Consider the following 20,879-nt stretch of genomic DNA (forward strand, 5'->3'; position numbering starts at 1 on the left):
GCATACAATGAAACAATCAGGAAGGGAAAAAAATAAAGCCCCAAGGAATAAAATCAAATACTGACATAAGGTCAAGTAACTCATGAGATCAAATACTGATTTCTTTTTTTCTTATTTTTTTTCTAAACTGAGGATGTTCAGTCTGTGTAGTATCTCAGGCCCTCAAATAGAATCAGAGCCTGACATTAAAATGTATTTTTCCTGAAGAGCAGTTCTATCTCCTTTTCAAAGGTAGGAAACTACACAGTATTGTGTCTTCTCAAGTTCAAAAGTAAATTTGAGGTTAAGGATGTGCCTGAATGGAAACCAAGGTCTTCTGATCTAATCCTTAGTTAAGTGTAATCTTGACAGAAAAGGTGGCCTCTCCCCCCATCAATCAAGCTGCATTGTCTTCTGGCAGCAGGGTATCTATCCTTAGTTAGGTATCTTTGGGAAATGCATACTTATTCTTGAGAAGATACTAAATTACACCAGTCTGCCTGGGAGTAAGCCAGAAATACAGTTTATTTCTTGTCTTTTAATTACTGTTACTCCTTCTTATGTCAGAAAAACCTAAGGTACCTTATTTTCTCTTTAGCTAATTCTCCAATACCAACTCAATGGTTGTGGGAAATGACAGTCAAATTAATTTTATTTTCTGTCTTGTAAATCTATGAACCCAGGAAAAAAAATCCAGTTTTATAATGGCATATGCAGTCTCTAAAGTAAAAGAAGATGGGAATGCAGTTTGAATCAAAATTAGTCAACTACCATGATGAAATTAACCAGCCTGAATATTTGTCTGGTGTAAGAAAATTAAGGACAATATTAAATAATAAAAGGTGAAAAAAAAAAGGAAGAAATAACGATAAATAAAAAAGTGTATGGGGATTTTCTAAAAGAAAATTAAAAGGCAGAAACACACACTGAAAGGAAAATAAACAAAAGGCTTGAATCATGTGACATAGCGCCCTGAAATTAGAGCCACATGTGATAAATGGATGGGACAAATGTAAGTTAAACACTGTTAAGAGTTTGGATATATGTGAAACTTTGTCTTACAGCTGAAAAAAGGACAGAGTGGAACACAAGGACAAGAAAAGGTGAGTATAGAAATTACAGGTCAAAAGTTCTGCTTTTGGTTGGTTAGTGTCATCACATGGTGTTAGATTGCAGCAGAATAGAACAGCACATGTCACTACCATATGAGCACACTTTATCAGCACAGAAGAGGAAAATATTCAAAGGCACACAGTTTGAATGTAGATATACACAAAGCCAAAAGCCAGCAACAACCGAATTATGGACAGGAAAAAAAAAGTTAGGTATTTTTAGCATCTATTTCATTTATTGCCAATTACAGGGATAATATTTGGAGCAGAGGGCTTCTTTTTGAAGTCAGATGATGTGGCTTTTTGTAAAGAGCACGCTTTCATCTATTTCTATCCAGTAAGCAGGACAGCTGAAGCATCATTTGAAATAAGTAAGTGGCCAAAATATGAATGGACGTGGTATTCAATGAATAGAAATTAAAATAAACAACTTTAATAATTACAAACAAGCAGAAAAAAGGATCTGGAACAAATAAGAAAAAACCTGAAACTGGGAATTACAAAAACTGTGGAAGTCACCAGAGTTTTCTCAGTGATTCCAAATGTCATCCATAATTAACTCAGAAAAATCCTCTGTTCTATAAAAGAAAAATTTAAAGACAAAAAAGTTTTTAGACATCTGAGTTAAATGAAAGTAATGGAAAGTGCTGCCATAGAATAGGAATGGAAAAGTACAAGACTGAATGCAGATTAAACACAGATATGATAACTCATATACAGAACAAATTACAATGAGTTCTCAATTCTTTTGAAGACAGATCATGAAGGTACAGACACTTAAAAAAAAGAGATGGTGCTATTTATAATGCCATGTAAATAGCATTCACAATTCACAGGACAGAGAGAAGGAGATGCTAAAACAGGCAAAGGAGCATACTGGGAATTCAGACAGACATCTTGAAATGAACCATGTCAGAAGCAATAAAAATATTTCAGGTCTGGTTTGCTTCTCTTCTCCAACATGACAATAAAATGAAAAGCTTAGATTTTCAGAGATTGGAGAGAGCAACAAGGACTGTCAAGATGATAACATCTCTTTAAAAATCTTTACTGCATCTTCTGCTTTTGAGTATGCTCTGGGTGTGTTTTAGAGGTAATATGGACATTATGTAAATGAATGCTTGAATCTGCATGTTCAAAGGATGAGGATGCCTTAGAACACAAACCACCACTCCCATTTGTATAATTGCTTTATCTCTGCTACAGATACTTAACATCTGTTCTTGCTAACACTTGTGAAGTTGTCTGGGAGCTTTGATTCAGTTCATTAGCAGGTTTACTGCAGCCAAGAAGTCAATGGACCACAGAGCAAACTCTTTTTCAGAGGCAAAAGGGAAACAGGCATGTGAAAATGGACTAATGCACAGACCACTAGAAAGGTTGAGAGTGTCACTGCCCTATAACACCTGTACTGCTTGTCAATGTAGTAACAATGTATTAGTGTGTTAATGAGCACCAAACACAGGCAGCAGGACTCATGTGCACCATCAGAGTCCCTGTAAAAACTCAACCCTGGCACTGAACTAGGACAACAGAAATAATCATCCAGATTTTAACCTATCTGTGCACTGGACCTCAGCACATATTTATTGTGTCTGTTCTATTTAGTAGGAAGTTTTTACATGCATATAGGCTGACAGGTAATAGGCTTTTTTCTAGTTTACAGGGAGAAAAAAAGGTCTTGATCTTAAAATTAGTTTAATAACAAATATTTTTATTTCATGCAGAAAGAACTTGAAGCATTGCAGCTAAGCTGCTCCTGGACCTTACATTCCAGCCAGAGCTGGAGGCACATTTGCAGATAATACCATGTAAGTGACATTAAAAGCTTCCAGAGGGAAAGGACATAGCAGAGAAGATCACAGTATCACTTCTTGTCAGCACTTGCTGGAGACCTACATCATATTAGGTATCCTAATCAGGCTGAAGCAAATTTCATTGCAGTATGTTCCATATGTTCTTACTCTTTTACAACATTGTTAGTAATATACATACTTCTTACTCAAGTGGTCATGACCAGTTGTAAATCCTCTCTTTTGTCTTGAAACTTATGTATTTGGTAATGAATTTCTGTAATTTAAAATCACTGGACAGTTATTTTCATACTGGAAATAAACTTTAATTATTGATACCATGGGAACCAGGATATTACAATGTAATTTTCAATACTTTACTATTTATTTCTACAGCATTAATCTAAAAGCACGATCTAATATTTTACAATATATTTTTTTCTTTTAAGTGCTGTTTAAAGACTGCCTTGACTTTTTAGAGTAAAATCTATTGCTTACCACCCCTGTCACGTTCAACCAAAGAGAAAAAACATTGGGCAGGTTTTCTTCATCCAGAACCACAAAGAGTAGAGTCAATTAGAACATTTTCCTGGTAAAGCTGCCAGTGAGGTGCAGGGTAGAACTGAATCCATCTTGCTTTTGGACAAGTGATGTGCATGCCTGAATGCTGGCAGCAGAACACCTTTCAAGTTGAAGGTGAGCTAAAGAGGTCAAAAATGGATGCAGTAGATATGAAATAAGAAGAAATTGCTCTGGAATACTTCTATGAGAATATGTTTCAGCATTATGTGAGGCTAAATTATCCCTCCCCAGTATTTTATATTTAGAGCTCACCTGCTACTAAGAATGGCATGAAACTCAGGTGCTTATCTTTAACTACTTTGTGCTAGAATCTGCCAAGATTAATTTCTGTGCAGCACATTTCACACAGCTGTATTTAACAATAACTTTCAGAAAGAGATCCCAGACATAGATATGGGTTAAAAAGTAAGCATGCTCCTTTAGCTCTAATAGAAAGAGTGTGGGCCGTACAACAGACAGTACATGGCTTGGGAAACAGGTGGGGCTGCTGAACACTTTCAAGCTAGGTAGCTGTTTCTGTATTTTTTTCCTGATAGTTACATCTCTGATTAGTGCACCATTTACCAATACAGTTCTGTGTAATCTTCCAAAGCATTACTGTTTGGAGTATGTAACGTAGGTATGGAAAGCTGAGCTTCCTCACCTTCCTTCTACAAAACCCCACCAGGCCTCTTTAATCCATGACCTAACAGGTGACTGGAATTCATGGTGAACACTTTGAGGGCCATTTTAAAATTTATCAAAAGTTGCAGGATCTAATTACTTGTAGAAAATAGATGTGTTTGACAAGTGCACAGAAAGCAACCTAAACCCCCTCTTAAAGCAGTTTTTGTTTTTACTTTATCTGAGATATTGTCCTCATTTTATGTAATTTCTTTATTCAGAAATGTGCTAGTATGTTAACACACTATTCAATCCCACTTGGATATTTTCAGCATACATAATCTCAGTACTCTGTGATTATATTTTTAATCTCTGTATAGTTTGTAGTGGAAATCTGATACTGGAAATTTCTGTACTATGCTTTATGGCATCTGAATATGCTTCTGTACTAGTGCTTTATGGCATCTGAAGATTTTTTGTAGCTATTTATAGTTATTTGCAGTTACAATGATTTGAAGCTACATAAGGTACTGCATTAAACAGTTTAGACAATTGTTTCCACAGTTGAATCTCAATGACATTTCAAATCAGCAATTTTGTATGCCTAATTTAAAACTTTTTTCCTGAACTTCCTTCTTGACAACAGACATATTTATCCTTGCAGTTTCCTCTGAGAGAGATGAATACTACACTTTCCCATTTTACAGATGAGGAAATGCAGCATAAAATCAAATCACTTGTCCAGGATCAGACAGACAGTCTTTGACAAAACTATGAACTCTAAATCCCAGGATACCAGTGCAGTCATTGGACCACTCTTCAGCTTTTAGAGAACTACCCTTTCTGTCAAACATCATCTTTAAGCTTGTTGACTTTTGAAATTACTTGTGCCTTGAAAATGGCAAAGTTGTGTTAAATGGTTTACAATATTGGGAAAATTGTACGTTATTCAATTTTCATCAAAGCTAAATGAAAGCCCTGAAATATGAAAATGACAGCATTTCTCTCTAGTGGCTTTCTCAATATTTCATAGTGTCAGGAGGACAATTTTTTCCTTTAGGTTTTTTCTTTTGACTTACTCCTTCCATACAGTCTTTTCTCTCTCACTAAATATCTCAGTTTTTAAGTTTCTTTCAAATTAAATCTTATTTCTTGAACCCTTAATTTGCACCAAAAAGAAATTAATAGAAAAAAGAAAGAAAAATTTTATAAATTTTTTTTTTTAATCAACATTTTTGAGTAAATTCATTCCCATACCACATACAGTTTTAAAAATAAAATATCCTCTCCCCTCCAATTTGGTGAAGAGTAGGGTTCTAACAACCCAAGATCTTTCCATTCCTCTTCTGATATCATTCTTTCTCTGCTCGTTGTTCATCACTATACAAAAGCATTTGATCTTCCTTAATGCACCCCAACATTCAGGAAAAAAAAAGGTAATCAATTAAGAGAATCAGACTTTTTCAAGAACCTAAAGTTGTAAAATAAAGAAATGATATATATGTTATATCCATATGTGTAGTTAAATCAAGTCTTCAACTTTTGTTTTATGAAATAAGAAATATACCAATGAAATGTAAAATTTTTTTGTTTGTTTGTTTTTTTTCCTAATATACGTATAGGAAAAAATAGAGGTCTCTTTTTTATAATTCAGAATGCTAAAATGTAAAATTCTAAAAAAACTTTAAAAAAAGTTGATGCTGTCATTCGTTGCTGGATTTCTGGTTGGATTTGTGTGTGTGAGATTTTTTTTCTAGTGTTACTTAAAAATTCCAAAATAATTCAAAATGGATGGCTTCTCAATCAATATGAAATTGGTAAGCATCAACAGTTAAAGATGATAACAATAAAATTCTCCCCAGGAACTTCATCTACCTTTACTTCTGTTAAATCCATAGATCTCTAACTCATCCTAATATAATCCTCTAAATTCATAACACTGCTTTCTGATGCAGATCTGCCACCTACCAATGCTTTTTCCCTCTTATTTTTCAGTACACAGAGCAGTGCTGGACTTAACAATAACTGGATGGCTCCATGGGCTCTGCATACCAGTGCATTGCAATGCATTTCTTCCTCTTGCTATTTACTCTGAATAAAGTGTGCTGTTAGAGATAAAGAGCTTCAGTATGGCACTGAGCTTGGTTAGTTTTAGGGGTCACACAGGAATATCAGTAGCTTCAGAAGCATAAGATAAACAGTCAAATGCTTTTCTAGAAGGCCTGTGAGCAATTATGGCTACTGTGTATAGTTTTTAATACCTTTTCTACAGAGACCACACATATATTTGGCACATTGCAGAGTGTGCAAGGGGAAAGGAGTTCAAGCTCTTTAGAATAAATGTAACTTCCTTATTTGGTTTTTTTGACTTAGGAACTGAAGCAAGAAATGAATCAGTGTCAAAAACAGAGATAGGAAATCATTCCACAGGTATCAGCCATGGGAATCATCTGATAACCACCATCCATATTTAAATATAGATGAGTGGTGGGATGAGAAACTGTCTGTATTTTTATGTTATTTCTTAACAGCACTATTTTCAGGAATATCAGTGCATCTGCCACTAATTTCATGTAACATTCAAGGTGAATCTGGGAAAAGTCAGATCCAGGGATCAAGTGAATTATTGATATTGGTGTAGCAGAGAGAAACATTCCAATAATCAACTGTTCAATAAGTAAAAGTAATTTATCTATAGCTCCTTGTACATTGCATTGCAAGCTAGTAACCAAAGTTTGTTAAAACCAGGCCTCATTGAAAAAGGAACCTGGAAATGACTGAAGTGATCTGTACTCATCATCAACCTAAGTGGCATGGACTTTGTTGAAGTTTATTGAAAACAGTGTTCTAAAGACAACAAAGCAGCTTTCTGTGGTTCATCATCTAAATAAAACATTGCCTAGGATATTATGGATAATGGCAAGAAAATTATTTTAATGAGTGACTCCTTGGAGTTATTTGAACATTTCTTTGCAAAAACAGCTGCAATTTTGATTAGGCACAGTTATTATCCTAGATGGCCCAAAAAATTTAAGGTTATATAAGAGAAGAAAAAATTTGGAATCCTCTTTAATTCTGACATCTAATTGCATTCCAATGTATTTCTTACTTTGTAGCCTTGTATGTTTTATAATTTTGTTCTCCTGTCTAGAGGGAGAATACATAATCCTTTTTTTGTTGAGATTCTGTTCTTTCAATTAGCCTTTGGTGATAGTTTCAAATTTAAAAGTTATTTGTTCATTTTCTGAGAATTTGTTCCTACTGCTTAAAGAAAAATGGAGAAAGACGGGATGAGATGAAGGTGCCTGAAGCTATTGCAGACTCCTGTTGGCTTGTTTGACAAGATCTTGCTAGTACAGATGGGAAATAGCCTATTGCAGAGATGGATATTAGTACAAGAATCAGAGAAGAAAATCATTTCATACTGAGCCTGATCAAAGATCAAGAGCAAAGGTATGAAACAAGAATAGCCTTTAAAAAAAAATCATGCCAGCCTGGTTCTTATGAAACACACAGAAAAAAAGAGACATCTCACACTAGGCCTGTTCTAAGATAAAGAATGAAAATATAAAGTAAGAATTGCCCTAAAAATTTTATTTGTACCAAGATAGTGGGGTCCTTATAAAACCATTAAAAACTACAGAAATGGATATGAGTTTTTAAAATTCCAAATGAAAGTAAAACTTCTGTGTTAATGAAGTATGTCTAGAAAGTCTTCAAGCTGCTGAAGGAGCTGGCCAAATAAATTAGAATAAAATTTCATGGTTCCTGCTACATGTCATTTGAGAGGCTGGTGGTGCAATTCATACTTAACATTAAGAAGCCATGCAGAATAAAATCACTGACTGCATATCAATGGTCTACTCTTGCTAAAACTCCTTTGGGGGCAATGAACAATTACTTAAACAAAAAAGTTGAAAGAATTTGTAATGAATTAAGCCCTGCTGTCAATAGTTAAAAGTGAACAGCATTTTGAAGATTCCTAGGGGTAGGATGACACTATTTGCTGTCATTCTGCTAAACCCTATCAGAGAACAGGGGTTAGGCTAAGCATCAAAGCAATTTCTGACCTGAAGAACTGTCTTTCTAATGATTCTATTTCTCAGCAATTAAAATATATTTTCTGGCATCTTATTTTCTGGGCAATATGGATGAAATTTGTAAGTAATTTTAGGCAAACTTTTGATAGACAAATTATATTGCTCCTGCAGTCAACTGATATATATTGGATCCTGTGAGTGATCCTAAGCACAGGTATCAGCATCTTACATACATGAAGAACAAATTCCTTGTTACACCCAGATTACCAAAGGTAACTCTATTTACTCGAGTATTTCCAACAGCTCATGTTTTATTCTGGTATTACTTAGAAACATTTAGGTAACATCAGTTGAACCAACCATTTTTCTACTCAGATTTAAAGGATCAGTTTGTAAGAGATGCAAATAATCACAGATCTTTGTAAGACATAGGTTTAGATATCTACTTCTTGCTCCTTTTGTCTATCTTCGTGGCATGAAATACATTTTTTCTTCTTATTTTATCAAGCTCTTTTGGGTCAAGGCTTGTACTGTATCAGAAAACCGCATAATGGAAAAGGGGGAAAGAAACAGATAAAATAAAGTTTTCATGAGGAAGCTCCTTAATGCATTTATGCAAGCAAGTAAATGAAATATTTACAAACTGGGGACTCAAGAGCATATTTGGTAGTGAGAAAACTCTTCATAAAATAACTTGTTGCACTGTATTTTCTGATTCCAAAATGTCAAGTTTCTTATGATCTGTATCTTGATCTTCATTTTCTTCTGTACTGGTGAGGGAAAAATATTTCTTTATATCAGCTCTGAGAGAGAAAGAAAAAGGGAGATAGTGAAAATTTCAAAAGGTTCATAGGGAAAAAGAGAACCTGAAGGTCTTTTTTGTACTAATGAAAGTCTAGAGTTCAGGTTAGTACAGAAAGCAGTTTGGAATGGGAATTGAAATAGTTTTGGATAAACTTCTATCCTATCCTTCTATTTTTTAAAGGAGTTTTTGTTACTTCATTTGGTCTAAAACATATTAATCATACACTTCTTAGTCTTTTAGATGTTTGGTGAGAGACCAAAGAAAGTTCCCCATCTTAAGAACAAAGTTCTTTAAAATTACAAGGTTCTTCATAAGACTTCATATATTAAATTACTTTTTTAACCATTCCATTTTCTGTTTTCCTGTCATTTGCTTAGTAAATATTGAAGCAGCCCTTATTATGTATCATCTATACCTCTAACTTCTTTACTAAAGTGAAGAGGTTTTTCTTTTACTCAATTATTTTAGTATGGAGCAGTTTAGGCCTCTGAGAACTTCTAAGGCGGTTGAGTAGAACAATTATCTTCATGAATTTCATAAATTCTTTTTAAGCAGCTGTTTTCTCTGTGGCTGAGGAAGGCTGGGTTTTGCTGAGAATTCTCAGGTGTTTTCTATAGCCAATAGAAAGGCCCTTTCTGTAGGAAATTTGTAAGGGGTAAATCTCCAATGTGCAAGCAGTCTTCCTGTTTCTTCCATTCTTTCCATTTCTTTTAATTAAGATTAATGTTTGAGTATTTCTCACAGACAATGACAACTACAGAAGCATTAAATATCCTTAGGAAACAGCATGAGAGGGAAGAGTTTACGAGATCTACTTTTGTCATTTAGTAGCAGTGGTGAGTAAAGATGTTTTTTCTCCTTGGAAACAGCACACAAAGATTCATAGCTAAGCAATGCTGAGGACAGACTTGAATTGCCTTTTTTCTATTGATGGACAGAAAATGGAACATAAAAGTGGTAATTTCAAATCAGTGAAACCTGCATTTCCATTTCCTAGTGCTGATACTTGATTCTAGTTTTAACGTTTATCAGTACAGTGGAGAATGTTAAAAATTTAAGGATCCTTTATTGCCCACAATTTATTTAATTTCAATTATTATTCCCCTAATGGTCTTCAGAATTTTAATTTTACAGTAATTCTGATACTATTGATTGAGAACCAACAATGCAACTCCTCAAATTTTCAGATTTAAATGGAGATGTATTAGACAAGTATTATAAAAGTGTTGCTTAATGGTAAAGGATTCAGAGCTAACATTGAATTAAGTCAGCACAGTCAACACTTCCATCTGTTATTGTAATGAAATGTGTGAGTGTTTTTTCAATATCAGGGAAAAGAAGTTTAATCTAAATATATCAGAGTTCAGGGAAGTACAGATGTCTGCACACATTGTACATGTGATTCAGGGCAACTGTGTATGGAAAAATGCATTACTTTCTGGAAGGTTTTTTCACCAGAAATGTTCAATATTAACTAAGAAGCTAGAAAAAAGCAGTGCTGAAGGCAATGAAAGTACAGCCATCTAACCTTTCCATTTAATTAGTGTCACCGTGGTCTTTCTGTAAGAGGAGCCTGAAGATTCACTGTGTGGCAGAAGAGCTGTGTCAGCTCAGTAGCAATGCTCTGGAATTTTCAGAAATTGACCAAAGCTTCTTTACAGGCTCTTTGCCTGCCACAGAACCCACAATAGAGACCTTGACAAAACAAAAAAAATCAGTTCATTATTGCCAAAATTGTGGGCCAAAGAGCAGTGACAGTAGGCAAGTGCCTGTGTCTGTCTAAAATGCAGTGATAGGTTTATAACTACCACAGAAAAAAAGTCTAAACAGAAACAAAGAAATGTAAGTGTTCCCACAACAGGAGGAAGATTACAATTTCCCTTGTTTGTTTACAAATAACCCTGAGTCATGCTCCATATGGTCTTTGTCTGTCTGCATTTCAACACTGAATATTCACTCACCCTCCCCATCTATAAGTTGTTATTGTTTTGAAATAATTTTAGTCACTGTTTTGGTTTTTCTTAGAATTTGATTACAACTGCTGACCAAACTCATTCAACTTTTATTTTTGAAGAAAGTGATGAAGTTTTAAAACATACTCAAAATCTGCAATCAAATTGTTTTTTACCTAGTATCTAAGGAACAAGCATTCAGAAAAGCGAAAACACTTAGTAGGACCTCAATAATCTATCAAGTCCTTTGTAATTCCTAAGAGACATAAGAGAGAAGCAATAAGAGAAATAAAAAGGCAGCATCTAAGAGATGGACAGGGGGTGAGTGGACAGAAATGAGAAAAAACAATTAGGACAAAAGCTAGAGATTTTGTATTTAATAATAAATTTGTGCATGTCCAAACATGTGCCCAGATGTGCACAAAAAATTTGAGGGGAAAAGAAAGAAAGTAATGTCTTATTTTTGGCTATTTCTAATGGAGGAGGGAAAGAAATGTTAGGATTAAAAAAATTAAAAAATTAAAAAAGAAACACCCAAAAAAAAACCTCAAAAAAAAAAAAAAACCAACCCAGAACCTACACTCAATTTGCCCACAAAACATTTTAAAAAAATACAAATTGAACCAAGGAAATATGCAACTTTTTGCTTTTGTGCAGATGATCTTTGTTTGAGTGTTGAAAAATAAAGTTTCAGTTTTTCCTTACTCTTTGACAGAAGCAAACGTCAGAGAGGTGTGTGTTTCAGCACAGTGAAGCTGAGGAGTGGGTAAAAGGGCTTTTTTTGTCCTGCACTTGTTCTATATATTAAAAAAAAATAATAATTAAGAACAGTAACAAAGAACATCTCAGTTTTTGTTAATATTTCCAGCAGCTGTTCAGCAAACAAACACAATGGAGAGCTTAGTGCTTGCTCTTCAGACTGAGAGTTTGTGGTTCAGCATTGCCAGTGAAGTACCAGTGGCTAAGGAGCAGCTGCACACAGCTTTGTGTGCACACACAGCACACAGGCAGTGCACCCAAATGCAAGAGCCAGGCTGACTCCACTACTAGCTCATTGACTCTAAATCATTTTAAAGGCCACTACATTTTGAAATTATTCATTTAAACCATGATAGATTGCATCAGTTTATATTCAGAGAAGCAATAAAGAAGAAACCTACGTTCACCTCTCAACAATGCATCCTCTCCCAACGCTGGGCCTCAATGATAATAGGAATGCTGTCCCTTATGGCTTTTCTGATAGTTAAAGACCATTAGAGCTCGGCAGTATGCTATGCACTGGTAAACACTGTTTGACTGATGAGTCCACTTTTTTGAGGAGTGACTGCAGTAATATGAAATCAGGCAATAAAGAGTTCAGGCACTACAGGTTTGCACTTCAGTTTATTATATTCTAGGAGTGATTCAATAGTGTTGAAAAGATACAGTGTAATTCAAGTGCTCTCCTTTCAGCACACAGTCACTGCTACAAACTGCCTCTTTTTGCAGAGATAGAAAAATGGAAAGGCTTTTGGAGGTCAGGCAGTCTGACCTCCTGCTCAAAGTAGCAGTGACTTCAAATGTAGACCCAACATACTCAGATTCTTTTCTAGCCAAAGTTTTAGAAGCTCCAAGGGGAAAGACTTCATGATTTCTCTGAACTATCCTTTCTAGTGCTTAACCACTCTAGTTGTGAAGATTTTATTCTTTTGTTCAAAGGAAGGTTATCTGACTCAAGGCTAATCAGATTAAACAGAGGTACTCAGTGTGGGTCAGAGGAACAAAGGTATGGTGAAAATAACCCTTGAATCCTAAAGTCCACCAGAGCTGGCTTAACCTGTCTGGGAAGGAGAAATCTTCTGCCTCCATATTTCCACCAAATTTGGCTATATGTAGTTTTCCATTATTGTAACTGGTTTTATCACTTCCTTTCACTATACACCTCCAGTTTTTCCTTCCTTCCATCTTCTCTGCAACCTTTCTGTAGTGTTGTCTTTTTGCTTACAAAAACCCAGTAACTCCAGCTCCTAAACATTTTACGACACTCCACTTGATTGTCTGTAGAATTCATGCAGAATTTGGTAGAAGACTAAGTAGAGTTACCAGTGTGGAAGGCAAGCAGCAAGCCTAATAGGACTGCTATTAATAGGCTTTTATTGGCAGATTACTGTTTCTAAATCCTTTAACAGAAGATTTTTCCTGACTGTTATTACTTGATTTCTCCTGTGGCACTGGAAGAGATTTATGAGATAGGCATGGCTCTTCCAGAGGCCTGCCCTGCCAGAGCTTGCTCTTTCACTGCTGTTGACAAAGGTCTGTATTTTTTCCACATCTGCAGACATAGAACGAGTCATCTCGTGGTCAGAACACACCATCTTTCATCTTCCATCACTGAGGAAAACCACCTATGCCGACTGCATCTTTTGTGAGTCTCTACTCTCTTGTGAGGTAGAGCTTGGATTCCTTCTCTCCCTCCCCCATCTTGGAGTCTTTGCAAAAACCCACTTCTTCTGCCGTTCATACCTCCTTTTCTATGCAGCCTGCTCACTCCATCTCTCAGCTGGTAACTCAGTGATTTAAGCAGACCACACTCCTATCACTGATGAGGCTGTCACTGCCACCAGCTAAAGCTTTAGGGAAGAGCTATGAAATCAAATTGCTGCTGAACAGCCACTTCTCAGCTAAGCTCTCCTCCCACTGATGTATCTTTTCAACCCTTAAGTAGCTTTTGCTTTTTTATTCCCCCAAGTATACTAAGAAGCACCACATGTAGCATATTGTTGTAGTATAAATGCACCATTAAACTAAGAGCAAGGAGATATTCTTAGCTCTGCCTCTTCATTTCCAAACACATAAACAGGGAGAGAATATTTCCCTTTTACACATTCAGGCTTATGGTGATTTGATTTTAGTATGTCTCAGCACAGCTTCTAGCTCTTTGTCCTTAGAGCTGAACTTCAAAAACGTGTGACTGCCTCAAGCACGTGTTTATGAATGCAGCTAATTGCCACCTCTTTAACACTGATACATGACATCATCATCATCCAAAAAAAAAGTGAAGAATAAGTAACAGAATCTGTGGATGATCACCAGCCAGTTTACTTTAACATTCAGCTGATGAATCTTTGAGTATGTTTCCCATCAGGGTAAGTCTCTAAAGGAAGGTCTGCACAATTTCTTTATTGGTGAGAGAAAAGGCAGCACCTGCATTTCATTAAAAATTCATAGTAGCTTTAATTGTAGACAATCTCTATTTTACTTTGTTGTATCTTTTGCCCCCAGGGTTCTTGACCAAATCTGAATTTATTTGGAAAGACCAAATGCAAATGGTCCAGCCATTTTTGCAAATGATGAGGATTAAAATATCTTTTGTTGTTGTTGTAGAAATAATATTCTATCATTAAAATATTTTCTTGAACAGATATATAGCTGGAAAAGCTATTAATAGAAAACTGAGATTTTATTTGGCATCTGAATAGTCTATTTTGAGGAGACATGACTGTCTGTGTTCCAGTATTAATTGAGACTGAAAAATGGACATTTGCCTGTAAACACATTTGTTCCTCACAAATAAGCTATTCTACATTTATAAAGTTTTACTTAAACAGTAGTTGTGTTTTATGTCCAGGCATAACTTAGCTTGAAAATTGGAAGATGTAGCATGGGCTGAAAAAATGCTAGTTGTTTGGGATATGGAGAGCCCAAGAAATGGAAAGGTTTGATGGAAACAAACCTGATTCTTATGTGGTCACACGAAGCAAAGAAAACATTGGTGAATAAGTTTCTGTTTTTAATTGAGTACTATAAACAGATTTTTAAATTCAATATGAGGTTAAATAAACCAGAGAACAGTCAGAAATTGTCTTTGTTAGCAATATAAATGTAATCTGCAAAGAAGTATTTTATACTCTCATTCACTTCAAAGAGAGGATCCAGCACAGAATTGACTTTTCCATCTTTTTTTTTCTTTTTTGATATCTTATGCTATCACTAGATAATATTTTATCTTTACATACACTCACTCTCCCCAAGAAAATAAAGACACTTCTTTGGAAACAAGGTTATTTGATATTCAGCATGATCTTTATTCTCCTTCTATATAAAGTTTACATAATCCAACATAAAAAGGTGGAAAAAATACAAGGGGGAAAAAAAAAGAATTTTATGCCCTATATTATCAGTTTATATATTTCATCCATTTTAAATCTCTTCTTCAGCATCTTATGAGTCCCTCCTTCTTGCTTTTTGCTCAATAAAATTGTAGCCTGTAAGTCTCTCTTGAATAGAATGTGCAGTAAAGAAGCAATAAATTCACATTAAAAAACCCCAGTAAGTCTGAGGAGACAAGTCAAGGTCCAGAACTTGGAGATGAGTGTTTACTATACATACCTCTGCACAGTGTGGATGTAACACTCAGCAACACTTAAAAAAAATCATTTCTCATTCAAAATTCATTTTATTGTAACTACAGATTTAGTAACATACTGGCAGTTTCTATTGATTAACTCAGGGATATTGTGGAAACTTGAAGCATACTGAAAGTGCCTTTAAAAGGAAATACTGATTTTATCTGGGGAGGGTGGTACACACGCCTGCTAAAAAGAGGTGAGCAGTGTCATTCTTCTAGAGTAGTAACAGCAGATGAGCTGGAAGTTTTCCCAGTGCATGTGCTCCTCCATGTGAAAACCACTTCTGTTTCAAAACCAACTTTTTCCTTTATAGCATTTTACAATGATAAAGATTTTAATTTGTATTGATGGAGGTTAAAAAGACAGAGATTCATATTTTTGACTGAACAATTAGAACTTGAGGAGAGCCCCATAAATCCAGAAGCTGGTCAGAGCACATTGTCAAGCATATACTTCTGAAAACCCCACCTAGAACTTGCCTGATACTTACTACTTGCTCAGTCTTTAAAACATATGGATTAAGCAAAAACTTGGTGACTTGCTGCACTTCAAGGCACAAAAATGTCGTCCAACATATCAACTGCATTTGAGATCTTGTAAAATAAATTGGTATTTTGGGACAAATTGGAATATTATTCCATCTAAAACAGGCTATCCTGTTAGAATATCTCATCATTGGAAGTGTTCAAGGGCACGTTGGATGGAACTTTGCGGAACTGATCTACAGAAAGATGTCCCTGTCCATAGCTATTGGATTGGATCATATGAGCTTAAAATGTCCCTTTTAACTGAAACAATCCTATGATTTGTAATTATTTTCTGCAATTTGCCTTATAAATTATTTTTTTCCCATCTCATTATCTGGTTTAACTTAGTAATAGATTTTCTTGAAATGACTTAAAAGCAAGAAACTTGAGAGTCATTTCACCATTCGTGAATTGAGCCACCATGACTTGATTAATTTTCACACAATATATTGCAATATCCATCTTTGCTTTTGTTACACACCTGAAGTTTCTGTAATTTATAAGAAAAAGGTATTTAATTTATTGAGAATATGCACATGGAATTCAGATGGTGAAGATTTATACCAATGATGAACACATTCAAATGAACCACAGTCATTATCGTTGTAATTTCTGTCACCAGTAAAATCACTGTATGACTACAGTCTTTCCTACATAACTTTCATACATGCACAATGTCTTGATTGCAGCAAGGAAAGAGTTAATTTTTGCAACAGCCAGGAGGGTGGTGGCCAACACCCTGGGGTTTGTTATATCACCTGGGGACATGCACAGGGGAGGGACTGGAGTGGGACCCTTCTGCTGTGGCCATTGATCTTGTGAATCATCCACCTGTAGGCTCTGCTAGTAGTGTTAGCTTTAGTTTTCTTATTTCATTGCTGTTTCTAGTAAAATGTTCTTATCTCAGCCTGTGATCTTTACCTTTTTTGCCTCCATTTCTCCTCTCCATTCTACCACAGGTGAAGGAGAGTGAAGAAAAAACACATGTCTGGGGTGTTTCAGTGGGAATGCTAGCTTGGGGAGCACTATTTTTAAACCATGACACATATATATAGAGAGAGATTTGTGTATGTAAATATAATAACAAAGGTGAAAACCAAAGCTTAAAAATGTGGTTAATCACTACAGACAAATGACCTTATTTCATAAAGATTCTTCGTTGTTTTCATTTACAAAATGTTCACATGAATTTTCTTTTTTTAAACAAGCACAGCTTTGAAAGTTAAAGATAAGGAGTCAATTTTTTTGGCCTGTCTGGTGTTATTTAACTAGATTCCTCCCTCCACCTACTGTCTTCTTAATGTGATTTGGTAATTTCATGTCTCTGGAATGTCAGCAAGAGTAATAAAATAGCAATTTAAGAACATGTTAAAAGCCAATCTGAATGGCACTGTTCTTTTGAAGCTATTAAAATCAGGACTCACAGCAAGTTCTCATACTAGACAGCTCTGAAACTTCCATGCATAAAAAGAGTAGTTGTTTGGGCTCAGGGGATAAGCTATAAAATGAGGTGCCAAATCAGAATTTACAGATTAATGTCATCTCAATACAGATTATGTATTTCACCTTTTTGCACTCCTCTAAAAAATGTACTCTCTGTTCCTAGTCTTCATCTCACCTTGATTTTTTTAGCACAACCCATATTTTGTGGTTCAGAAGTAAATATTACTGAAGAAGGAGAAAGCTTGCAGAGTTTAGAGTTCTGGCATAACACCCAAAGACACATGTGCTGATTTCAGGTTTTGGATCTGCTTAAGTGGTTTCCAAGTCTTGAAAGACTGATATCTCTTGTTTTGGTTTTTTTTTTTTTTCCTTTGGTATCCAGAAGGGAAAGTGAAATGATGGAGCAGGAAAAAAAATGGGAGAAGGAAGGCTATAATTAGGATTTTCCATCACTGAGAATCAGGTGAGGGGAAAAAATAAGTCAAGAAATTAAGTTTGTTAATGTGTGTCACTCATTCCCCCAGTTTGGAATTGTCAGCTGAGTAAGATTACTAAGAAATATGCATTTTCTACATAATTTTGTGAAATATTATTTCTCTGGATTAAAAAAAGGTGTCCCTGAAAAGAGATACTCTATCAGAACTTCATTGTGATTTGTTTTTTTGTGGTTGCACCTATAAAATAATTGACATTTGAACTAAAGTCTGCTGAAAGACCTCCTGACCAAAGGCTGTAGCTTTAACCCAGGGAGAATTTTACATCACAGACATATTGCACTCCAGGAGAAGAACATAACATTTTTTTTGTCTTGCCACCATCAGATCATCAATCATCCACAGCATCTGTCTTGTACACCCATCACAGCCAGTGCAGCATTGCACCAGGGCTCAGTGTCTCTGTTTCATAAACACATGGCCCTGGGTCAGCATCTGGATCAAAGAGTTAGAAGCCAAGGCACAGACATGACATTAATGTAAGTGTTGTGTGCCTCAGGTGAGGATTTAGAGAGGCGCCCAGTTTAAATGAAGCTTAAAAGCACGGGAGAAGAGAGTCCCATCTTCCATCAGTTTTCTCATGTGGCTCTTCCCACCAGCTCTTCTTGTGCAGCTAGTTATACTTCTAAAGGAAAGAGAAAGGGCACCTCATGCCCTGAGAATTGTTGTTTGAGCTGTATTGAGTTAGATATGAATTATATCCCCATCAGATCCTGATGGGTTTCCAGCAGGCCACCCACTATCAGGGGAAAGGAGAATACAACTCCCCATCATTTGACAGCCACTAGCTAGCCAAGTACCAAATCTGTCCTTTTCAAATGGGTAGCCCATCCCCCTCTTCTAAAAAGAGTGATGTCCTATTCCTTTATTTCTTTTCCTTCTTGGATGACCAACTACTCATTAAAACTTCTTTCTGCTATGCCAAATATTTTCTAAAGAGAGCATTATATTAAACAAGGAATGACCTTACAACACAGTTGAAATTTTGAATAGATTTTCAAGGGTTTGAAAAGATGAAAAAGGGGGAAGAGTAGGATCAGTAAATCCATTGTAGGCATTGGTTTGTTTGTACTTTGTAAGCAAATCTTCTGCTGGAAAGGTTGCCGTTAAACTCTAAACAACAATCCCAACAAAGTAATTGTTTTTTCCCACAAAGATCCATTGTGTTGCATTCACAGTATGTGTAGCAGTTCTGAAATTTCTGCTACAGCAGTTGGTCTAATTAAGTAGCAGCCATGCTCGTGGCTGGGAATGGATGGGAAAGTTTGGGTTTGGGTTAGGAAAGGTCTTCACTCCAGGAGAGGCAAATACAAATACTGAGATTGCTTTTTCTGGTTTTGATGGTCACACAGAATCTACAGGTCTGTATCAAGTACAGAATAAACTTAACTTTTCCTGCTGGCCATTGCTACTGCCCAACAGTGTGGGACCTGCATGTAACTCAGAGATCAGATCACAGGCTGTTGTGCTTTTTAAATTTGTTTCTTGTTCCAAAGTCTACATCTGGTGATGTTCTCTACTGCCAAAGACAGCATACATGGCACAAGTATGCATAAAACACCTGGCACTCGGCTTTTTACAGTCCCTTGGAGACTGATGTGGTCCAATTTATCTTTTCTTGTCTCAGTGGCCAAGACACCGAAATCTCACCCTGACTGAGAATTCTGAAATATTGGCACTGACCTTAAAAGCTAGTATAACACTAAAGCTGGGTAATTGCCTTCCATCTATATGTTGTATCTATGATATTATTTATAACTGTGATATATGCAACAAACAACCCTTGAACCATGTCTTTTCTCCATGGCATAGACATAGGAAGATTTTAGTCCAAATTTAAGTTGGCACTGACTGCTGCTGTTGCCTTTTGGAAATGTATAAAGCCCCAAATTTTCAATAGTACCTTATTAATCCCCTCTGAGTTCCTGCCAGGGTGGCAAGCACAGTGCTAAAATGTTTGGCATTTTCTCATTTGAACTTTTATGTATAGAGATGAAGGTAAGTGAAATGTCTCTGTGTTGATTTGTAGCTGACAAAAAGTTATGAAGGAAAGATGTAGGAAAAGTGAGTTGGAGTTAGAGCTGGCAGCATTTTGTCTGCATTGCATGGAAGAGGAGGATCCAAATAAGCAGTGGCTTTAACAGTTATGTCACAGGGTGGCAACACCAGACTGATCTAAGAGGGCAGACCAGTATGCAAACCGGTGTAATAGGATATCATGACACACCTACAATAGTATTTATATCTTCATTATGTCATGAAATAAGAAAATGTAAAATGACTTTTCAAACTGCTATTTCTGGACAGCATTTCCAGAGTAGGTTCCAAGTTATAATCCATATTCTGAAGAGAAAAATCTTCAGAACTCAAATTAGATGAAGACATGCAACTGAGAAATCCACAGGATTCTTTTTGCAGGTACTTTCTTCAACAACAGGAGAAAATTTGGTTTATTTAAATTTTTTTAACATATATTTATTTCTTGCTTAAATTTCATTAGAAAAAAAGTAAATACTTACACTTCTGCACTACCTTCTATTTATTGACACATTTCATCCAGCAGTTTCAATAAACTTTACATATTCAAACATTGGAAATGCATATACACGAGACAACCAATTAAACCAGCTGACAGGAGTACTAAAATGGACAATAGATATGTTTGTAAGAATGTTTTATTAAATAGATCCCCACTAATAGAGGCAATTTTGCTTTCTTATTTTAATTGTTTTTGTGAAGCTTTGAAATGTATGAGTTTAAATAAATCTTACTTTTTTCAAGTAATGTAATTTTAATGAAGCTAAATATAAATGAAGTTATATAAAATAAATATAAATTCTTTTAGGACAGCTCTGAAAAGAAGGTCTTATTTGATTATGTAAAAAAAAAGTCTTTCTTTGAGTTCAATTTGCAATTGCATTTCCTGTTCTTGTTCTGTTTCCAAAGATACTACTTTCTTTATTGCCAAATCTTGTGAACTGCATGCAGAGATAATGCCTGAGGAGGGTGGAAAAGGAGAAGAAAAGGAAAATGGATCCAGTCTACCTTATGGCTTAGTACCTTGACTATGTTATAGCATAGAAAGGGTTAATCAATTGAGTTCAAATATCCTATACCCAAAGGTTTCTTCCTTCTTTCATAAGTTATCACCTCTCTCATTT

This window comes from Agelaius tricolor, unplaced genomic scaffold (genome assembly GCF_023055355.1).
Source record: "Agelaius tricolor isolate 1412-34295 unplaced genomic scaffold, bAgeTri1.0.p SCAF_5, whole genome shotgun sequence".
NCBI lineage: Eukaryota > Metazoa > Chordata > Aves > Passeriformes > Icteridae > Agelaius > Agelaius tricolor.